This window comes from Centropristis striata, chromosome 7, assembly GCF_030273125.1.
Source record: "Centropristis striata isolate RG_2023a ecotype Rhode Island chromosome 7, C.striata_1.0, whole genome shotgun sequence".
Taxonomy (NCBI): domain Eukaryota; kingdom Metazoa; phylum Chordata; class Actinopteri; order Perciformes; family Serranidae; genus Centropristis; species Centropristis striata.
The window spans coordinates 38,873,997-38,896,696 of NC_081523.1; the positions used below are offsets into that span (position 1 = coordinate 38,873,997).

The 22,700-nt window shown below is 37.7% G+C and overlaps 1 protein-coding gene across 3 annotated transcripts in view; it reads left to right on the forward strand.

Annotated features, from left to right (window-relative positions):
• The first annotated feature begins 5,053 nt into the window (after nt 1–5,053).
• The window catches only part of tncb (tenascin Cb), an 83,722-nt gene continuing 66,075 nt past the window's right edge, over nt 5,054–22,700 (forward strand). For all 3 annotated transcript variants that reach the window (XM_059336835.1, XM_059336836.1, XM_059336837.1), the window contains exon 1: nt 5,054–5,295. The gene's annotated coding sequence lies outside the window, so the exon portion shown is untranslated. The remainder of the gene's footprint in view (nt 5,296–22,700) is intronic.

Here is a 22,700-nt window from a genome sequence, read left to right on the forward strand (position 1 = left end):
AGTCTGAGGGTCATATTCTGACTTAATGAGTGTCACGCCATCCTCCACCGGCTCTCATGGTAGATCTTTTGATGCACATTTCTCTGCTCTTTCAAGTTTTCCTTTTTTCCCCCAGACCGAGGGGTCGATAGGAGCCGGGTGGTGCTGGATCCTCCTGAGCTCTTTGTTCCTGTGTTTATTTGAGGCAGTTCTGCCTGTTTACATCATGGTCTTGAGTGCAGAACGCATGGTAATTGCAACCAGCATATGGTACCCTGAGCAAACTCTAATCAAGATATAGTTACTGACACGACTGTTTGATCCAGCGTTTCAGGTTTCCACTCGGTGGTTGCCACCTGAGAGCTTGAATAGATGAGTCGAACACATTTCAGCTCATTGAAAGCCAAACAAGAATGCAATTTTGAGAATATCGGACATTTTGTCAGATATCATATACACTGCAAAAAAAAGAAAAGTTGGGGGAACTCCAAATTTTAAGGCAACAAACTTCCATAAAATTTTAAGTTGGACAATTAAACAAAAATATTTTAAGTTTTTTTTTTGAGTTTGCTCAACTCTGAATTCAGATTTTTGTCAACTCAACTGTAAGTTGTACTAACTTGAAAATTAAAATTTTCAATTAAAAACTAAATTTTACATTGTAATAACTTTTAATCCTTACTTCTGCTAACTTCTGCAATGTGCTGAAGTGGCACGATTGTAACGCCGCTATGAAATGTCAGCTAATGTTTTGCGACCACAATTTTGAGTTAGCATTGATACGCTAATGGCTACTCTTGTAGCTGTAACAAGCAGCGCCGCTAGCATCAGTTAGCCGCTAGCGTCAGTTAGCCGCTAGCATCAGTTAGCCGCTACATCAGTTAGCCGCTACCATCAGTTAGCCGCTAGCTTTCACTAATGACCGAATTTCCCAACAAAGAAATAAGAGTTATCAGAACTATTGTCCCTTGTTGTGAACCCCAACTTAAAGATATAAGTAACAACAACTCACCAACTTGTTTTTGAGCAGACAACTGGCTTCCTTTGTTGTGCTAACTTACATTATTGCCATAAATGTCAATAATTTATATTTCCAAGTTTTACCAACTTAAGGCCAAAAAATACAAGTTGGCTTTTTTGCAGTGTAACTGTGCCTTTGCTTTCCATAACTGCTTTTCTGTGCAGCATTTACTTACACTGTAATACATTATTCTGTAGTGATTTCATTTTACTTAATATATTTGATAAAATGTATTAATATAAATGTGTCCTTTATTTTGAGGCAGTTGTTTAAGTAACTTTAATATAAAAATGTTTGAGATAGAATCTACTTATTTTGATCACATTCAATATAATCTTTATGTGTATGTAACTCTAAATCAAGATCATTTTTAATGAATCCAATACAATAGAATTAATCCGTTTTTAATTGACACTTATCACTTCCTGTAAAGTTGTTTGTAACCCAACTTGTAACGTAGTTAGATTTAATTAATAATATTACATGCAATTTGTTGCCTCAATTTTATTGAGTAGCTATTGTTTATCTTTTTTTTTACAGTGTACTGTGTTTATATGGAGTAGTAGTAACTGTAGCTGGCAGAAAACACCTTTCCTAAATGTCCTTGTAATAACCATTAATTAACAAGTAATAAGGCCCTTGTAAGTCCTTACAAGATGCTTCTTAACATTATTGTGTGTTTATAAGCTCATATAAGTGTTAATAATGGCATTACAAACACCCATGACCCACCCATTATGTCTTTGCCATGCCTTTATTGATCTTATTTTGTTTGCTTATTGATATTAAAATATACTTTATTGCTCATCTATTATAAGTTAACTATAAGTTAACTATGCTTTTTGCAACTACCGGAACTAAAGTGAGAACAATGCCTTATTACTTGTTAATTAATGGTTATTAAGGACCTTATTATAAAGCGTTTCCAAACCAATTCTTTTCTTTTTAAATTTAAATTCTTTTTTCTTTTCTTTGCCTACATGGTCAGTTTGTGGTGTGAGCCTGGAGGGGATTGTGTATTTGGTCATGCATGTCAGTCTGTCTGCAGCTAATCTGCTCATTTATGGCTGTATGCTCATTGATCTCTCATATTTACAGTTTCATTGACTGCTGACTTGACACTCCTCCCACTGTCTCACTTCTGAACACAAGCCTTACATAGTTGTGCTGGGAGATTCAGTTTCACAACAACGTTCTTGTGTTAAAAATCCAAAGCACCCTTTTCCCTTCCATGGTGTGCTCCTCTTCCCATTAGCTCCATGATGCTGTGGGCAACGCCACTGTACCATGTTTCTGTGATAGTCATATTTATCTATATTTTATTTATTGATCTCTTTCATCCCTATAGTTCTCCAAAGATGGTACACTGGCGAGGAAAACAATGGCTAGTTATAGCTGAAAAAGAGTTAGCTCTGGCCCTGGTCTCTTTCCCGTCTTGTCGGAGCCAGCGAGCAAAACATGCTAAAAATAGCATGCTAAAATGCTAAAAAAATTTAATTTCTCAGTCTCGGACAAAGATGACTCAGGTTTTTTTTTCAAAACCACAATTGCAGGGATCTCACTAAATAATCTAAATAAATCATTATTAGTCTCTCTCTATATATACATATATGTATATGTATATATATGTGTGTGTGTGTGTGTGTGTGTGTGTGTGTGTGTGCATATGTATTTTATTAATCTCCATTATCAAAGGCAAACAACTGCAACAATGGATGGGTGGATGGACAGACAAACAGCCAGACAGACAGACAGACAGACAGACAGTCAGACAGTCAGACAGACAGACAGACTATTTGCTAGAAGCAAATTGACATCTGCAGTCCCTGGGTCGGAGTCAACTATAGCACTTAATTCTGATAAATAATTAAATTCTATTACCAATAATCAATTGTTTAAAACAGTCTGTCCATACCACAATAGAACTGAACACAAAATATCACAAACACACACAGGCCCTCATTTATCAAACGAGCGTACGACAGAAAGTGAGTGCAAAGTGGGCGTACGATCATTTCTAAGCAAGGCTCGGCATTTATCAATTTGGTGGTGAAACTCTTTAAACAGAATACTAGCCGAGGCTATTAAATTATATATTGTTGTCTTCAGCTATTAAATGTTTGTCTTCTGCTATTTAACGTTATCCTGCTGGACACGAGCATCTCCTTCACCGTCTATGTTCACCAGCGGTGCTGCCCGAATAGAAACATTTCCAATCAGCGCTGCCACACGCTCCTCTAATTAGGACAGAATTATTAGTAAATGTAAAGAGGAGAATAATAGTCTCCATCATAATAATAACAATATTTGGATATTATATAGACTATAAGGCTTTATATATCACGATGTAATTACTCAAACCTCACCAGGAGTTTAATGCTCCTCTGCTACTCTGCTGACAGCACCACTGATTTCCTTCCTTTTCACTTTTTTTGCTGCCAAACAAAACCAGTTTGTTGTGTTGCAGCTGTTGGACGTCAGCGTTTCACTTTCTGACTCTGAGAAATTCCTCTTCTTTTTTAATTAAAACCTACTTTAAAACATTGTTTACCTCCTTCAACCAAAAAGCTGTGAAAACGTTTAAGTCTGTGCTCCAAATGTAAAATATTCACCAAACTTATTTGAGTTTATAACTATAAGTATTTTTTTTCATAAACCTCTGTTGCTGCGTATTTCTGTAATATGTCTATTTCCTCCTGTTGTTATTTGTAACGGTGCACTTTGCTAATAAAGCTGACTTTAGGGGGTAAAAAAATCCTCTTTTGGGCCGTATTGCGTCCTTCAGTGTCGTAAACTCTGGAGGCGAGCTATCTGAATCAGGTATATATATTATATAATATTATATATATTAGGGTGTGGTATTTAAATGGCGCTTGTTTCGAGCCGCCACATTTATCAACAGCCGATCATTCTCACGCTGTGATTGGAGAGATACGATCGTTTGACAAATCACACGTGAACCCTGTCGTAAGACCAAATATACGATCAGATCTGCTCGTTTCCACGCTCGTTTCCAAGTTCGTTTTTAAACTCGTTTATACACTCGTTTCTACGCTCGTTTCTACGCATGTTTCTACGCTCGTTTCTACGCGTGTTTCTACGCTCGTTTCTACGCGTGTTTCTACGCTCGTTTCTACGCGTGTTTCTACGCTCGTTTTTACGCTCGTTTCTACGCTCGTTTCTACGCGTGTTTCTACGCTCGTTTCTACGCGTGTTTCTACGCTCGTTTCTATGCTCATTTCTACGCTCGTTTCTACGCTCGTTTCTACGCTCGTTTCTACGCTTGTTTCCACGCTTGTTTTTACACTCGTTTCTACGCTTGTTTCTACACTCATTTTCACGCTCGTATCTACGCTCCTTTGATAAATGAAGGCCATAATATTTACTCACTTTAATTCACTATGATTCCTGAGGATTTGTATGTATAATGTGTGCAGGACTGTCCTTCCTTCCTTTTTAAAAAAATTATTTCTACCATTTTTTTAAATGAAGATCTAAAGTTTTTAAAGGAACTGCACACTTTGATTAAAGTTGACAAGGTGTTGACCTACAAACAGTTTTAACAGTGGCGGGGCAACACTTCAGAAGATCCTCTAATACAAGTTATTAATACAAGCTTTTACACAGAACAGCCAAAAATAGCAGCATTGATCATTTAATGAAACATTTGTGAGTGTTTGTCTGTTTCCTCCCTCTTCAACTTCTTCAATGCTATGTTAATGCAGGCCCTGTATTCACTCATATCTTGCTCTCCATTGGCTCGCCTGCTGCAATTTGCTGCTAATGGTGCCCCCCCCCCCCATCAACCCCCTTTCTTTTCCGACTCTCTTTCTCCCAGTCACTCTCTCTCTCTCTCTCTCTCTCTCTCTCTCTCTCTCTCTCTCTCTCTCTCTCTTTCCAGCCTTGAGGCATCCCGTTTCAACTCCTTCGCTTTCAGTCACAATGCTGTGGAGAGGGTGAATGGGTGGGGGGCATTTCAGAGAGCAGGAGGTGGGAGTGGAGTCTGACCGCAGAGGGTCTACTGTTTAAGAGAAAGGAACTCTCTCTCTCTCTCTCTCTCTCTCTCTCTCTCTCTCTCCCTCTCCTCACTGGCTGCACAACATCAGCCGGCTCTCTAGGTAGACTCGAGTAAACACTGAGAGAGAACAGAGAGAGGAGGGAAGATGACAGAGCTGTCAGCGCTCTGAATGATACAAACTGCTGAGAACATTAGTCAGGCTGGCTGATAAGACGCTCTTCAGCTCTTCTGCCTACATTTTCTAATCAGTGGAGAAGCTGTGAGCATTGTGTGTGAGGTAAGTCACCTTCTTTACCTGCATGGAGCCGCTGTGTGTTTCAATGGGAGCACAATGAATGGGCTGATTGCTTCAATTAAGATCATTTAGAAAAAAAATGCTTCAGAACTTGCTGCAGCTTTTTTTCCCCACTTTATTATGAGTTGATGTCTAAACTTTGTGGGGGAATTATTTTCTGTTTTTGCTTTTTATGTAATGCACTGCATGGCTTTAACTAAACATGAGCATCTTTTTTGTCAGTTATAATTGTTGAATCTACAAAACATCAGAATGTAATAAAAATGCTAATCACTACTGCTCATTTACTCATTTTATCCAAAAGACCAAAAAAAACAAGTTAATCCTCCCATTTGAGAAGAATCAGTATTTGACATTTGTGCTTGATAAAGACTTAAATTATTAAGTGATTATCAACGTTGTTGTTAATTAATTTTCAGTCAAAAAATCAAACTGTTTCATGGCTATGACTGTGTGGATATTGAATATCCTCCCCTCCAGTGAAGCATGTGGGCAATTTTTTTTCACATAAAAATATTATTTCTATTCATCAAAGCAGATTCTGTAGTTCATGTAATGTTTTACAAGCTTCAGAGACATTTCTCTCTTTCCTGAATGCACCGGGATGCCAATTATGTTTTACTGTGAAAGTTTGTCTTCTTGCTGGCTATTTCCTATTTATTACCAGAGCAGGTTCAAAGATTTGTGTCTTCAGAGATGGAAGTGTGTGATGAGATCCTCACTTATCCTGCTTGCATTAGAGCTGATGCTGATAGGAGAGCAGAGGAGGGATGGCTATGGTTAGTGTGTGTGTATGTATGGCTGTACGTATGTGTGTGTGTGTGTGTGTGTGTGTGTGTGTGTGTGTGTGTGTGTGTGTGTGTGCGTGCTGCTTGGCGGAGTAGCTCCAGCTGTACACTTTATGGTTGCCAGCAGACAGTAGGCTTGTGTAACCCAGGAGACAGACAGCTGCTCTGTATTAGAAGCTGCTGGTTGGTTCCTCTCCCAGATCTCCAGCATACACACTGCCGGCGGTAAAGTGGCAGCTTCATTGAAACACACACACACACACACACACACACACACACACACATACACACACACCATGCACTTCCCAGTCTCCAATCTTGAGGTCAGCTTCATTAGTTTGTCCGTTGTCACATGAGTTGAGATTGCAGAAAGAGCACCTGACAATATGAAACTATGAAAATATGAAAGGATGTATGATGGATTAGTAAATCAGCTGATATGTGTGTGTGTGTGTGTGTGTGTGTGTGTGTGTGTGTGGCAGCAGATATATCATTTCTGGATTGCTGCCAAGTGCTTACAATGTTTACTGTCATTCAGTTTTGTAAAACAAATTGGAACAGTTAAAGCAAGCTGATGTCACTTTTGCTTAACAGCGACCTCTTTGGCCACAAGCGTTCATTACAGGTTCATATTTTATGGCAGTACACTGCAAAAACGGTGTGTCTAAAAACAAGACAAAACACTAAATCTGAGGGAAATTATCTCTTAAAACCAGATAAATTATGTAACACTTCTAAATGTAAAGTTTTTTTGCACTCTGCTCGGACCAGTTCATCGCTCCTTGCAGCTTTAAGAGATAATTTCTTATTCTTAGTGTTCAACATGCTTATTTCTAGATTTAATAATCTTAATTTAAGAAATCTTGTCAAGTGAAATTATCTGTCCATGCAGCAAGATCATTTCCCTCAGATTTAGAGTTTTAACTTGCTTTTAGACACACATTTTTTGCAGTGTAGACGGTGGAACAGTAGCACAAGTAAAGATGAGTCATTAGTAATGGTACTAAGCCAGCGACCTGACTCAGGAGTGTCAGTTTCCTGAACTTAGCCTCCTCCTCTTTCCAGACCAAGTGAGACCGAAGCAGCCTTAGTGTGTTCAACTATGTTTTATTGATTATAAATGTGCTTTTCTGCATCAAATCATGGTGTTGCCAGAGAGAGCAAGTCTCCAAATGTGTATGTAGACCACAGTGGGATTCTCCACCAAAAGCCACTGGATCTTTATGTGAGTTAGCAGCTCTTCCAGGCAGAGTAAGGCAGGATTTAGTGCAAGCTTCACAGATTTACACTGTATACCCCTGAAGCTGTTTGCAGAAATCATAACCTCATGGTGCCTGATAGCAGAACCCCTACAGTTTGTATGTCTTGGTGAGAGCAGCTCAGAGGGAGGTGAACGTGAAGTCAGAGTGGGTGTGTATGGAGGTCTGAGGTGGGCTGTGATGGAGGAGACCCACAGGATACCAGGGCAGCTCCTGCAGGATGGTAATTGTGTATGATGAGGAGATGCAGACACAAGCTGAGTTCTTTCCATCTGAATTATCTCTTGGAAGATTTTGATTTATTTCACAACTTAAAGATATGCAAAAATTCAGCTCACATATTGGATATTTCTGCAGGTCTGCTGGTGCATTAATGTTTCATGATGCATTGGCTACACGTATGAGCAGCCACTGACACTGACAGGGATGACGAGTGGGAAAAGGGCCTTTGTTTGGACAGCTGTTAGCTCCCAACAAAGCTCTCTGAGAGGGTGACTGTCTTTAACCCCACTTAGCTCCTCCACTGGTGATTGAAAGCAAACATATTCGTGGGGAATCCAGATGACCCACGCTGGGCAAGACTCAGGAGAGATGCAGAGATGTTTTGGTTGGAGGAAACCAGCATCATCTTTTATTCACGCTGGTCCAGACTCATTGTCACCTCCATCTCCTCTCCTGCCCATCCCTCCTTCAGCACTGTCACTGGTTCCTGGTGAAAAGCAGTTCTTTAACCCTTTATCGGGCGAAAAGAACCGCATTTGATAACTTCAGTGGATATCTAAATGAGGTCCCCATGTCTCTCTGTTTGGTTGTAGAACCACATGGATTTTTCTCCCAACTAATCAGCAAAGATCAGGCTACGTCACAGACAGTGACACCATGACATGTGACCAATCAGTATAATAATAATATAATAATATTAACTGTAACGCGTTAATTAAGATAAATTAATTACACAAAAATTAACGTGTTAAAAATTGACGCATTTTAATCGCACTTATTTTTGCACCGCGGAACGTTTCTCACTGGATGAGTTTCAGGAGGACCGATTATACTGGAGCACCAACTAGCGTTGATGAGTTGAGACAACAACAAACCACAGTGAACATGAAGGAAGAAGCTGATGAGACCTTTGGTTGGCCCCGTGGATGATGGGACATTTAGTTACTAAAAACCAACGGATGGAAGCGTCCATAAGAGCATGGTTGTGTTGCTAGGCAACAAGGAATTCACATATCACCATAGCAGCACATCCAGCCTCAAGTATCACCTCAATGCTAAACATATAGCAGCTAGCGGCTAGTGTGCTAGCTAGCGTGGATTGTGTTTTACTTCAAAAACCAAAGTATTCTAGTTTACAGAAGGTCTACCTACCTATAGGCTACCTGGATTTATGAAATGTACTATATTTATAAATATGCTATTGCTACACTTAATGGCAAAAATGTCACTGGTCTGTTGGACTTGAACAAAAATAAACAATATTTTTGTTGCTGAAGCTTATGTATTCAGTCATTATTCAATGGTATACTAAAAATCCATGTGAAAAAAATGACTTCTCACTGTTCTCAGCTCAAATATTTATATGCGATTAAAATGCGATTAATTTTGATTAATTAATTACAACGCCTCTAATTTATTAGATTCATTTTTTAAATTGAGTCCCGGGCCTAATATTAACTTTATTGACCTTGACCTCAATGTAAAAAAAAATCTGCAAGACAGTCGTGTTATTCTTCAATGACTTGTACGAGGAGAACTTGACTATGACAGCATATTAGGGCCAAGTATGAATAAAATAAAAATACAAACCTGGGGGGGAGGTAATATTTCGAAAAAAAATAGCAAATTTACTAGATTAAAGTGGCAAATCTATAAGAAAAAAAGTCGCAGATTTAAGAGATTTAAAGTGGCAAATCTGCGCGAAAAAAGTCGCAGATTTACGAGAAAAAAGTGGAAAAAAAGCTACTTTTTTTCTCGCAGATTCACCACTTTAAATCTCGTAAATCGCATGTTTTTTTCTCGTAGATTTGCCACTTTAATGTCGTAAACTAGGGTTGAAATTTGGAATTTGGAAGTATTTCAATGAGTGCCCTATTAAGGGTTAAATCTTGTGGTGTTTAACCAGATTTTACTAAACTTAAGAGTACATGTTGCACTGTGCTGCCCAGTTATATGCTCAGCTGTGGTCCAGATGGTTCTCAATGCCCTGAATCTATATATTCAGCACAGTGAAACTGAAGGTCTAATGTTGAGAGAGGAAAGCTAAACAGTTAAACAGAAATAACTGCCTGAAGTATCAATATTAATACATTTTTGTAGAGCAAAATCATGGATCCCAGAGGATGAACCCTTCTGACTTTTCCTCTTGCACCAGCAAATACATTGGTTTGTGAAAAATATCCCCAAACTAATGACATTGATTCATCACACATCAGCCTCGGCTAAAGCTGTAGTCAAGATTTCACCTTCTTTACATGCTGTACATTGTATCTGTTAACAGTGGCGGTTCTAGACCAGTTTTACTGTGGGGGCCAAGGAAGGGCCAGTGTTTAATCAGAGGGCATATTAGCACATTACAAATGGCAATGATGATATTTAACCATTCAAAACCTTTATTTTAGCTTATTTAAACATCTCATTTAAGTATATTTGGAAGATACAAATCCATTGATTTAAACAATGAGACTCACCAACAATAATTACATTTTTAATTCTTTTTTATTTTGAAAGTGCACTATAGTGAGAATGATCTTTATCTATATATATATATATATATATATATATATATATATATATATATATATACATATAGATATAGATAGATATAGATATAGATATAGATATATATATACACAATATTTTATTGCACAATTAAACTATTATACAATGTACACATTCTGGGTTCTCATTTGAATGAGATATTGTTTGAACAAAAAAAAAGGTAAGAATTGTTCCATTGTTCATCGTTATAAATTGATAATTTTATTATTAATTTGCAGGAGGATAAATTTATTGACTTGATTGTAAAACTCATTCTTTATGCCTTAAGAGACATCAAGTGTGATTTATAATGAATTAAATATACATCCTAAGGACCCAAAACAAAGTTTTTGATTTCTCTCAAGTGAGAGAGTTTATAAGGTGGGAAACAAAAATTAGTTAAGTCAAATAAAATGTGAAAAATATAGTTTGGGTATATGTAAATAAATTAACTGGTGTCAATGCAAACAATAATTCAGTTAAAAGTGAAAATATTAGGTTGGTTCAATTCAAATGTATTAGTTTGGTTCAATAACTAAAATATTAAGAAAATAATTTGTATCAAGGCAAAGAATTAAGGTTGAGTCAGGTGCAGTATTATTGTTTACATCAACATGAAATAATCAGGTCATAAGAAGTTACTCAATTTAGAATCTACACTGCAAAAAAAGAAAAGTTGGGTGAACTCAAAATTTCAAGGCAACAAACTTCGATAAAATTTTAAGTTGGACAATTAAACTAAATATTTTAAGTTTTGTTTTTGAGTTTGCTCAACTCTGAATTTCTCTGGCACGATTGTAACGACCCTATGAAATGTCAGCTAATGTTGCGACCACAATTTTGAGTTAGCATTGATACGCTCATGGCTACTCTTGTAGCTGTAACAAGCAGCGCCGCTAGCATCAGTTAGCCGCTAGCATCAGTTAGCCGCTAGCATCAGTTAGCCGCTAGCATCAGTTAGCCACTAACATCAGTTAGCAGCTAGCATCAGTTAGCCGCTAGCTTTCGCTAATGACCAAATTCCACAACAAAGAAATAAGAGTTATCAGAACTATTGTCCCTTGTTGTGAACCCCAACTTAAAGATATAAGTAACAACAACTCACCAACTTGTTTTTGAGCAGACAACTGGCTTCCTTTGTTGTGCTAACTTACATTATTGCCCTTAATGTCAATAATTTATATTTCCAAGTTTTACCAACTTAAATCACTGTTTTAGGCCAAAAAATACAAGTTGGCTTTTTATATTTTTATATATATATAATATTTTAGATGTGATATCTGGACATCATTTTTTTTTATTTTGAGCAAGGTTATACTTTTTTCAGTGTAAGATACAGAGAAAATGAATGTTGAGCCAATGCGAGTGCTCACTGGGTCAATGGCACAGTAGACAGTCAAATCTCAATTTACTTTTACTGCATTGTGATTTGACTCGCGGCTCACACTCGGGCCCATCGATATTCTTTATGGCTGTTCCCCCGAGGCGCTGCTGTTCTCGCTGCTGGGTCCAGATGGAGAGGTTGGAAGCTAGTCATTGTTCATGAGCTTTTTAACATGCTGGGTGCTGGTGACCTACTGTTTATTAGCCTAACCCCTGTGTGCTGTGGAGACTTGGCAGCCTCATGTGCAGCCTTTACAGCACATCCACCTGCTGTTTTCTCCAGACGCTTGTAATTGCGTAGCCCTCCGTTCTACCTACTTCCTCCCCTCAGCTTCCACGCTGAACTACAATTACTATCAGAATCTGGCTGCTGCCTGTGTCGTAATGCTGCACAGAGGTATTGATGTCGACCATCTGGGACCCGTCTAAGCTTACCGTGTAACTAACACCTTTCCTCTCAGGTAATCAGCTGCGAGGTGAGAGCACGATCCCCCGGCTTATTTTGCATGACTACAGCTCCTTGTGAACTTTTGAACACAATTTTCCTAAGTGGCACTAACAGCAGATGTAACACAGAAGGAGTGTGGAAATTTGTCAGCCAGCATGAATCAGCTGACCTCCAGACTACTACTGGGCATACTTCTTTCCCTTTTTAACCAAAATAAACTATTTTTAATCGAGAGAACAGAAAGGTCCTTTCTATGTGGAAAACCTTCGACATTTGAGTCGTACAAAGAATGCTGAGTAAACACGGAGAGAGTGCATATTCCAGCACTTTACACTGGATCTTTATTGGTTACCTCCATTCAAACAGGATGGAAAGGATTTTTTTCTCTCCACTATAAATGGAAGCGAGCATGTTGGCTGTGATACCCGGACATCTGTTTGTCCTTGTCTGTGATGAAAGCCTGAAGCGTGTTGCGTGTCCAAATTGGGAGTGCCTTCCATTCAGATCCTTGTATGAGCCTAATGACCCCGGTCCCCGGGGTCGTCTCTTCATTGGCTTCCCCGGTTTTTTACCATTTTCCCCAATTTAAATTGTCTGTCCTTATAAAAGGGCCCCCGACTTGTTCCAAGAACATTATGGCTCATGCATTCCAATGCGCGAGGTCACTGGTGGAGGCAAAGTGTCAGAGCAAAGTGTCTAGCACATGTGTTCGTCTATTGGATGCTTCTGATGGAGGGCCGGGTGATACAAAGGCATCCCGGATCCCACAGCTCCGAGACTTCCACTCCTTTTCCCGTCGCACATTAGCATTAAAACCCATCTGGGATGCTTTAAAACACTGCTTTCCTTGAGGGGGGTCTTTGTTCTGTGGTGATGACTAATCTGACTGGGCTGAAGAGGGACACAGGAAAAGACTGCGGGGACTTCTGTGGGGATCAGACACTCATCTGTGCCTTTAAAACATGTGTGTGAACAATAACCAGTGGAGGAAAAAGTCCCACTGCCCTTTTTATACCCTCCTTCAAGTTCAGCCAAGAAACTTTGAATTTCAGGAGACAGGATTCCTTAATCAGATTTTCCTAAGATGAGCTTTGTTAACAGACAGTGGCGGTTCTACACGGGGGCCTACAGGGGCCCCTGTGAAGAAGCCTTTGGCCCCTGCTGTGGCCCCTGTGTCAAATTAAGAACCTGGTCTCACAGAAATCCGTGAAATAGCCACAGATTCGCTTAACTCAAAATCCGTGAAACTGACACTGATTTGGCTACAATGCAAGTTAATGACAGTCATATCCCGTGGCTATTCCATGGATATTTGTTCCTATTGGTTTGTTCCAAGTCACGTGACTTTTAAGGTCCCGGCGGTCAGAACAAAAAACATGGCGGACAGTTCTCTCATTTTTAGTGAAAAAATCAATATTTTGACTTAGTTTCTGCATAAAAATGGATTTTGATCACATTTCTAGCAAGAAATATATGTTTTATTTTCTAAATATTCACTCAGTGAATGTACATAATCACATTGTATGTTGGAATAGCCACGGGATATGACTGCCATTAACTTGCATTGTAGCGAAATCCGTGTCAGTTTCACGGAAATTTGAGTGATTCCGTGGCTATTCCACAGATTTTGAGTTAAGCAAATCCGTGGATATTTCACAGATTTCTGTGAGACCAGGTTGCAAATTAATAATAAAATTATCAATTCACAACAATGAACAATGGAACAATTCTTACCTTTTTTTGTTCAAACAATATCTCATTCAAAAGGAATCCAGAATGTGTCCATTGTATAATAGTTTAATTGTGCAATAAAATATTGTGTATATATATATATATATATATATATATATATATATATATATATATATATATATAAAGATCATTCTCACTACACTGCACTTTCAAAATAAAAAAAAGTGAAAAAATGTCATTGTCATACAAAAAAAAATGTTATTGTTGGTGAGTCTCCATGTCAGTTTCACGGAAATTTGAGTGATTCCGTGGCTATTCCACTGATTCCTGTGAGACCATGTTTGTATTTATTTATTAAAACTTGAGAGAAATCAAAAACTTTGTTTTGGGTCCTTAGGACATATATTTAGTTCATTATAAATCAAACTTGATGTCTCTAAATGCAAAAAGAACGAGTTTTACAATCAAGTCAATCATTTGATCCTCTTTTAAATGTCAGTTTGAACGAACAACTGCATGTTACACTTTTCTCAGCGCAGTGTCAGAGTCAGAAATTGGTTTTGGTTGAAGAAATAGAGTTTTTTTGGGCGGTATCAGTCAGACATGTCAGCTCTGGCTCCAAAGCACTCTGTGGTTGTGTGAGTGCGATAGGGCTCAGCCTTGGCTCAGCGCTCCCTCCGAGTATCCAGATAAGTGTTTCTGCCGTCTGCCTTATCAGCCATGAACACACTAACCCCCCCCACTCCCCCGCTATCTGTGTCATCAGATCCAATGGGGTCACAGCGGAGAGCCAACGAGCTCAGCCTTGTTTTGATGAAACTAGCCTTCTTTTCATCCATCAAAAACAGCGAATTCCCCATTTCATATCTGTTTAGCAAGTCAAATGATTGTTTTTTGTTTTTTTTGTACCATTTGGGAAATGATGACAGGGCTTTGTGGTGAGAATATTGATATGCTTTATTGATTTCAGTCACATTTGTTAGGTGGGAAAAGAGACAGAAAGATTTTATTCTTCAAAGGCAAAGCACCTTTGAAGAATTTGAATATAATCATACAGTCATTATGGCATATATTTATGCACATCAATACAACCACATGGGCCTGGATGTCTTAAAGTGTCATCTAGACCTCAGTGAGAATAATCCTCTGATTCTATTGGGGTCATTACAGTGAAGTTGAGTGATTTCACTGCTAGCAGAGCTGTCTGGAAACATCATCACCATAAAGTAGCTCCATTACACGTTTAGTGCTGCTGCTGATTATTTTACTGCACTTCATTTCATTGAATAATCTGAATTAAAGGGTGGTCTAGAGCAGCTATTCTCAACCTTGGGGTCGGGACCCCAATTGGGGTCGCGAGATGATTTCTGGCGGTCGCCAAATAATTTAGGAAGTCAGCTCTGTCTCCACTGTGTTAAAGTGTTCATGTGTTAATGTGTTTTAGTCTTTTTGGTCATTTCATGTCTTTTTTTGGTCATTTTGTGACTTTTTTTTGGTCATTTTGTGTCTTTTTTGGTCATTTTGTGTCTTTTTTTTAGTAATTTTGTGTCTTTTTCTGGTCATTTTCTGTCTTTTTCTGGTCATTTTCTGTCTTTTTTGACGATTTTGTGGTCAATTTGTGTCTTTTTTGGTCATTTTGTTTCCTTTTTTTGGTAATTTTGTTTCTTTTTTGGTCATTTTGTTTCTTTTTTGGGAAATCTGAACTGTGTGAGATTCTGTTCAGTGAGCGGGGGTCGTGGACAACATGCATGTTAAATTGGGGGTCTCGACTCAAAAAGGTTGAGAACTACTGGTCTAGAGTATCTGAAGCCAGTGAATTTTGCTGACATATTAAAATTATTCTGTTTGTCACCAACAGTCAAAGATATTCAGGTTTCATTTTTTTTTCCAACTTCTCTTTATTGGGGTTTTTTCCTTTCGTTCACATACAAAAATAAAGAAGATGCATGTTAATTTATGCTTCAAATCAACACGACAGAGCAGAATGATAGTAGAAAAATAAAAGCAATAAAAAAAAAAACAACAACAAATAAAAACCTAGGTGGAGTCAAATCAAATACTAAAACAATAATAATCATGTTTACAAATAAAAGTAAGAGATTTAAATAGTATTAATACAACTTGGTGGGTGTCAAGTGTTCTAAAATTTACAGTTTTCATGGGATTATATTTGCTATAATAGTCCATAAATGTCTGCCATATTGTGTAAAAGGTATTTATCTTACCTCTCAGGGTGAATTTTATTTTAACTGACTAATATCTTAATCAAATAATTAATTTGGCTTTTAAATGTGTTTGCAAACAGGTGCCTATTTGCACATCCTATTCACTGCAAAAAAGCCAACTTGTATTTTTTGGCCTAAAACAGTGATTTAATTTGGTAAAACCTGGAAATATAAATTACTGATATTTAGGGCAATAATGTAAGTTAGCACAACAAAGGAAGCCAGTTGTCTGCTCAAAAACAAGTTGGTGAGTTGTTGTTACTTATATCTTTAAGTTGGGGTTCACAACAAGGGACAATAGTTCTGATAACTCTTATTTCTTTGTTGGGAAATTCAGTCATTAGCAAAAGCTAGCGGCTAACTGATGCTAGCGGCAAACTGACGCTAGTGGCTAACTGATGCTAGCAGCGCTGCTTGTTACAGCTACAAGGGTAGCCATTAGCGTATCAATGCTAACTCAAAATTGTGGTCGCAACATTAGCTGACATTTCATAGCAGCGTTACAATCGTGCCAGAGAAATTCAGAGTTGAGTAAACTCAAAAACAAAACTTAAAATATTTAGTTTAATTGTCCAACTTTAACTAGTTTAATTGTCCAAATTTTATCGAAGTTTGTTGCCTTGAAATTTTGAGTTCACCCAACTTTTCTTTTTTTGCAGTGTAGACACAGAGCAACATTAGCATTCATTAGGAGTCTTGTTTCTGGTCACCTGGCAAATGTGAGTGTTATATTCACTCCTTTTAAACTTTGATTGGTGCAGACTGAGGGGAATATCTATCTGATGCTCCACTTTGAGTGTGTGTCTGGGTTTATTGGAGCATTCAGCTGCTGCTGGAAATGACATGATGAGAATCTAAACAGTAGTGTGCTGTAAAACCAGAACATTGAGCAGAAAGAGGCTAAAACGCTTCGTCACACTGAAGGTAACTACACACATGAAGCTTACCAAGTATTTTCTTCTTATATCTAGCAATAGTAGCTTAATTATCTTGTTTTGAGTATAATTTACCTACTGACCATAGCTTCATGTGCTTATTTTAAGAACATGTGTCATGTGACAAAAATGAGTGAATAACCTCTCCACAGGGATTTCAGTCTTGTTTAAAGACTTGTTTTTTAAGATTGACATTGTGAGCTTTTTCATGCTTTTCAATCTATTCAACTGTTGAATATGGTGAGTTTTTACCTAAAATATTGGCTCCAGTTGAGAGTTTTAGTTGCATGTAGTTTAAATGCTATTTATTTATTTAAATTTTATTTTGTAAGATCATTATAATACAGCGCTTACTTTCAGACAATATACAATAGTATTTCTGCCCCTTACAATCAAGGTTTTTTTTTGTTTACAAAACAAGAAACAAGATACAGAAAGTTAAGTGTATTACATTTGAGAATTTTGAACAAACTGGGAAAGGTAGGCATACGTAAAAGAACAAGTAGAAAAAAAAGGAAAGAATAACAAATTATCCACCAGGGAGTTTCGAAATTAAATATAAGTAATACAAACTAATCATTTGACCCAATAAAACATTAAATAATAAAGTACAAAACAGCATTACAGGGTCATCCATACAGTACTTCTGTCTGTTCCAGATTAACATATTTAACCCACTTGGACCACAGTTTAGTTAAAATGCTATTTCAAAACCATTTTCTACCACCAGTATCTACCCACAGATACTGAAATGAGGGAAAAAAAGTGGCTTTTCAAGCCACAATTGCTCAAAATAAGTATTTTTGGATTTATTTTAAGACATCATTGGTTTTTCCAGCCTAGATATTTTTTACTTAAAGAATTCTTACAAAGAAAAAATTACTTACTGCACTGGCAGATAATTTTACTCGTTTCAAGCATGTATTTGCTTAATTCTAGTTATTTATTTCTCATTTTTGTCAGAAGGTTTTTGCAGTGCAGTCAGGTAATATATATCCAGTATATATAATAAAGGTGACAACTTGAAATAAATATGAAGTAATGCAGCTTTAAAGTAACAATTAATGCCAAGAAACGTTATTAGACTGAGTTTTTGCAATAATGAAGCTTTATAGCTAAAACATATTATCCAATGAATGTATTAATCTGGTTCAGAGGAGTCAGACATGTCTGACTCAGATCTTTTTTGAAACGACTATTCATGTTGCACCTAACTTTCTTTTGAAAAATGCATCTGCCTGATAAACAGAAGCTGTATTTTCCCGTGGAGCAGACTGAGAGGAGGCCTTATGTTTGCCAGATTTGAGCTAAATCATGCACCAAAATCTTTCCCCTTACGTGAAATGAGTCGAAACTGATTGGCTCTTGGTCTTGTTTTCTAACGCTGCATCTCTTCGGCTGTAAAGCGAGCAGTTACTTCTTTATTCTGCCGTCGGGGTTTTGTGTAGTTCAGCAGAACAGCGACGGCCGCATTGGTCATAAAAAGCAGCGAGAGAAAGACGGCGTGTGTCTTCCAGAGCGTGAGGTGATAAAATTTGAAAAACCTTTTCTGAGAAGCAGCAACAATGGCGCCATCGATCGCGTGTCCAACAGTCACCTCAAGCTACGTCTCTGCCGGGGAATTCATTTCTGTGTTTGACGATGATAACTCACCAGCAGAGTGCTGTCCTCAGCAGCTCGCTATCTCTCCAGCAGTGACCTTGGTGGAGATGCAGGATCAATATTCACCTGCTCCGGCTCAGGACAGATGTGGGAGGCTTCTTTCACCTTGCAGGCAGCTTGATTGTAATAAATATGTTTATCAGCAGATTCCAATACCACAGTACTGGTTTGTGCTTCTCTGGGAGATGAGCTCTTTAAAGAGGGTGTAGTATAAATGTACTACCTCTCTGAGTGAGAAAAATGGATTGAAGACCAAGTTGAAGTTCTTTTTAGTTTTCTTTATTATCACAAAAAAGCAAACTGGGTGTCTGTTATCTTGTCCTTCCAGTCCAACATGTAGCTTCTACTAATTAAAATGATGTTTTGTGGTTGAACAGTTTTAAAACATGTAGTTTTAAAATGCAACACTTTAAAATTTATTAGAATACTTTATGTTAAAACAACCTAATTAAATTGCTGAATATAAAAACATATTTATTTTCCTGAACAATTACTATTGTATGTATCTCCTTGGAGTGTCTGTTAGTCCAACCAAACACTGAACAAGACATTTTTACTGAACAAAACGTTCAAATAAACTGTCATTAAGTGAAAATACAGTGAAAGGGTCAAAGTTATGAGACCAAACCGCTAAACGTCCTCTTTTCTATCTATATAACGTTATATATAACTTTATTGACACGTTGCCGTGGATACGCATTGTTCTGCTTCTCTCCTGATGACGGCTCGCCTTGTTAGTGACCTGTCAATCAAAGGTAGCCCCGCCCCAAATCATACGATTCTTTATCTTCTATTTTCTTCTAAATGGGGCCATTATTAGAACTATTAACATCAAATTGTATTGAAGAAGATTTTTTACTAGTGATTGAGACCATAGTGTTGTCCTGAAAAAAATTCTCTGTAATAAATAAGGTAAATAAAGGTATTAAAGGTAATAAAGGTAATAAATCAAGTGAGAAGTTTTCAATTTTTGCACTGAAATGAATGGGCAGATTTTTTTTGCAGCCAAACTTAGCGCCCCCTGCTGGAATTTTCAGTGGATTGCAGGCTTAAGGCACTTCCTGGTTGGCCTCCCTGCTCAGACACGGAGATTGCCGCCTGGTTTTTAGTAACTAAATGTCCCATCATCCACGGGGCCAACCAAAGGTCTCATCAGCTTCTTCCTTCATGTTCACTGTGGTTTGTTGTTGTCTCAACTCATCAACGCTAGTTGGTGCTCCAGTATAATCGGTCCTCCTGAAACTCATCCAGTGAGAAACGTTCCGCGGTGCAAAAATAAGTGCAATTAAAATGCATACATTTTTTTAACGCGTTAATTGTTGTGTAATTAATTAATCTTAATTAACGGGTTAAAGTCCCGGCCCTACTTTTTAACCTTATTTAGGCCGATATTCCAACCCTTCTTCTATCTGATATATCGACTTGTTTTGTCACCTGTCCCCAGAGCTCCCAAATACACTGGAGACTGTGTTCTTACCAAGGGTCAGGGTGTTTGAAAAAACATTTGAATTGTACCATTTGTGGCACAAAATATACTACATGGGATTTTGTGATAGTGGTCATGGCGGCGAGCGTCCGTGACAGAGGCCCATTTGCTGGTCACTTGCTCTTGTTGCAGTGTGACAGTATCTCAAGGTGAAAGGAGCCCCAGACAATAACCGTGATGCAGCGACCCACATTTGGATACTGTACCAAAGAAGGCAAGCTGAGTTTTTGTCATGGCTGACCTACAAAACTAGGCACGCTTGATAAATTCTTCAGAAATGAAAAGAAAGCATGTGCATCCTATCAGACCTGTTTAACATACAGTCCTGGGACTTGAGTTGTAGTTGTACTCATTGAATATTTACAGCTTTTACACACCAAAGGGGCCACGCTGCTTCATTATTCACTTTGTTTGTTGTCGAGTTATCTGACGGCTGCTGCGTCGTCTGTTCACACTCACTGAGAGCGTTAGCACTGATAGTTAGCACTGATAGTTAGCACTGATAGTTAGCACTGATAGTTAGCAGAGCTGACTGCTGTGGAATGACCAAACACACACCTTTCCAAGGTTTTAATAGTTTTGGATTTTTCATTAGTTTTAGTTTTAATTAGCATTGGTTTTAATTTCAAATTCAGTTAGTTTTAATTAGTTTTTAGAGTGAGTTTGCCAGTTTTAATGAGTTTTTATTTTTGGGAAAATGCTTAGTTTTAGTTTAGTTTTTATTAGTTTTAGTTTTTTTGTAATGGGGTATTTGTTGGATGCGAGATTCAACATTTGTTGGATGCGAGATTCTCAGCCCCAAAAAGTCATAAAACCAGATAGATGAAATAGATGTCATATCAACCAAAAAGGTTGACAAAGATGAAAACTAAGGACATTTTCACTATAATTTTAGTAAGTTTTAGTTTAGTTTTTATTAGTTTTACTGTTAGTGTTAGTTTTTTTGTAATGGGGTATTTGTTGGATGCGAGATTCAACAAGGTCACAATAAATGTTTCCTTTATTTCCTTTGTCTGATCCATCTCAGCCCAAATATGGTAATTAAGTCATAAAACCAGATAGATGAGATAGATTTTCACTATGATTTTAGTTAGTTTTAGTTTGGTTTTTATCAGTTTTAGTGTTTGTTTTTTTGTAATGGGGTATTTGTTGGGTGCGAGATTAAATAAGGTCCCAATAAATGTTTCCTTTATCTGATCCATCTCAGCCCCAATAAGTTTATTAAGTCATAAAACCAGATAGATGAAATAGATTTCATATCAACCAAAAAGGTTTACGTATGAAAAAAGTTGACAAAGATGAAAACAAAGGACATTTTCACTATAATTTTAGTTAGTTTTGTAACCACACAATACAGTTTCAGTTAGTTATCATTTTTTAAAAACTCTCGTTTCTATTTTTATTTCAGTTAACAAAAATGTTTTTTTCAATTCTAGTTTTTGTTATTTCTTTAGTTTTCGTTAACTATAATAACCTTGACACACATCTTTCTTTAGTGTCTAAACAAATCACATTTTCTCTTCAGAACAGCGGTACTGATACAGACGTACAGCTCGGCCAGTAATAGTCGTCTTTCTGATTTACCCTGAACCTGCCATATGGAAGTCTCAGCAAAGTTGAACTACAGTAACAAGTTTGGTTGTCAGCAGGAGGCAGCGAGTCTGACAGAAATGTATGATGTGTGCAAACTGTAATCCTCCCCAGACACAAAGTCTGCTCATCAATCTCTCAACCAACTTGTGCCTAAAAGGAGGACAGGCGAACTCTGGTAGAGTAATCATCCACCGGGGATGGATTTAGTATTTCCACAGAAACAGCTTTGTTCTAATGAAAACAAGATCCATGCTCAGTGATAGACACGTCTTTGTATGCCATGTTGGGCTGGAGGGACTGCTCTGCCCTGGTGTTATTTTTATCTTCCTCTCCTTGGTTCTTCTTTGTGTGAGATAAAGACATTCTCTTGGTGAACTCCTCAGTTTAAGGTGGACATGCTGGAAAACGCTTGTTCTTGTCAGGAAGCAGGAGATCCTGATGTTTTTTACATTACATTAACGGGAAAATCAGGGATGTATGAAAAGGCTCCTCTGTGCCAATTCTGGACTCTTTGAATGTGACTGTTTCTTCTTCTTTCATTCACATGAAGGAGTATCAACTTCTGCACAAAAAACAGAATAACAGGAGCGCTGCTGGTCTACCTAGATACACCGGTGGATTCATGTCCTGAGGGCCACCAGCTTTCCTGGCTTCAATGAGGATTTTGACCTTTCTTCCTTTCTGTGATAAAGACATTTTTGTTGTATAATGATTGGACTTCTTCCTTTGGGTTTCTATATTTGCTTTTCTATACTTGCATTCATATTTATATTAGGGCCGGGACATTAACGCATTAATTAAGATAAATTGATGCATTTTAATCGCACTTATTTTTGCACCGCGGAACGTTTCTCACTGGATATTATATTTGAATAATAGGCTAATGTGTGCGTATAGTTTTCACACCAAAAAAGTTAAATTATCTTGTTAAAATCCTTTTCCCTCATTAAAATCCAGAATCCAGAAATATGCAAATATATGGCGTCCAAAAAGTTTGAATGTCAAACATTGTGTAGTGTAGGAAAAATATGAAAAACACATTTTTGAGTGGCGGGAAAATCAATAGACTTGGCAGGTAGTGATGCATGGGTCAGGGCTTCTTTGGTTCAGCACCGCAGACAACGATGAGAGAGAGAATAAACCACAACAACCA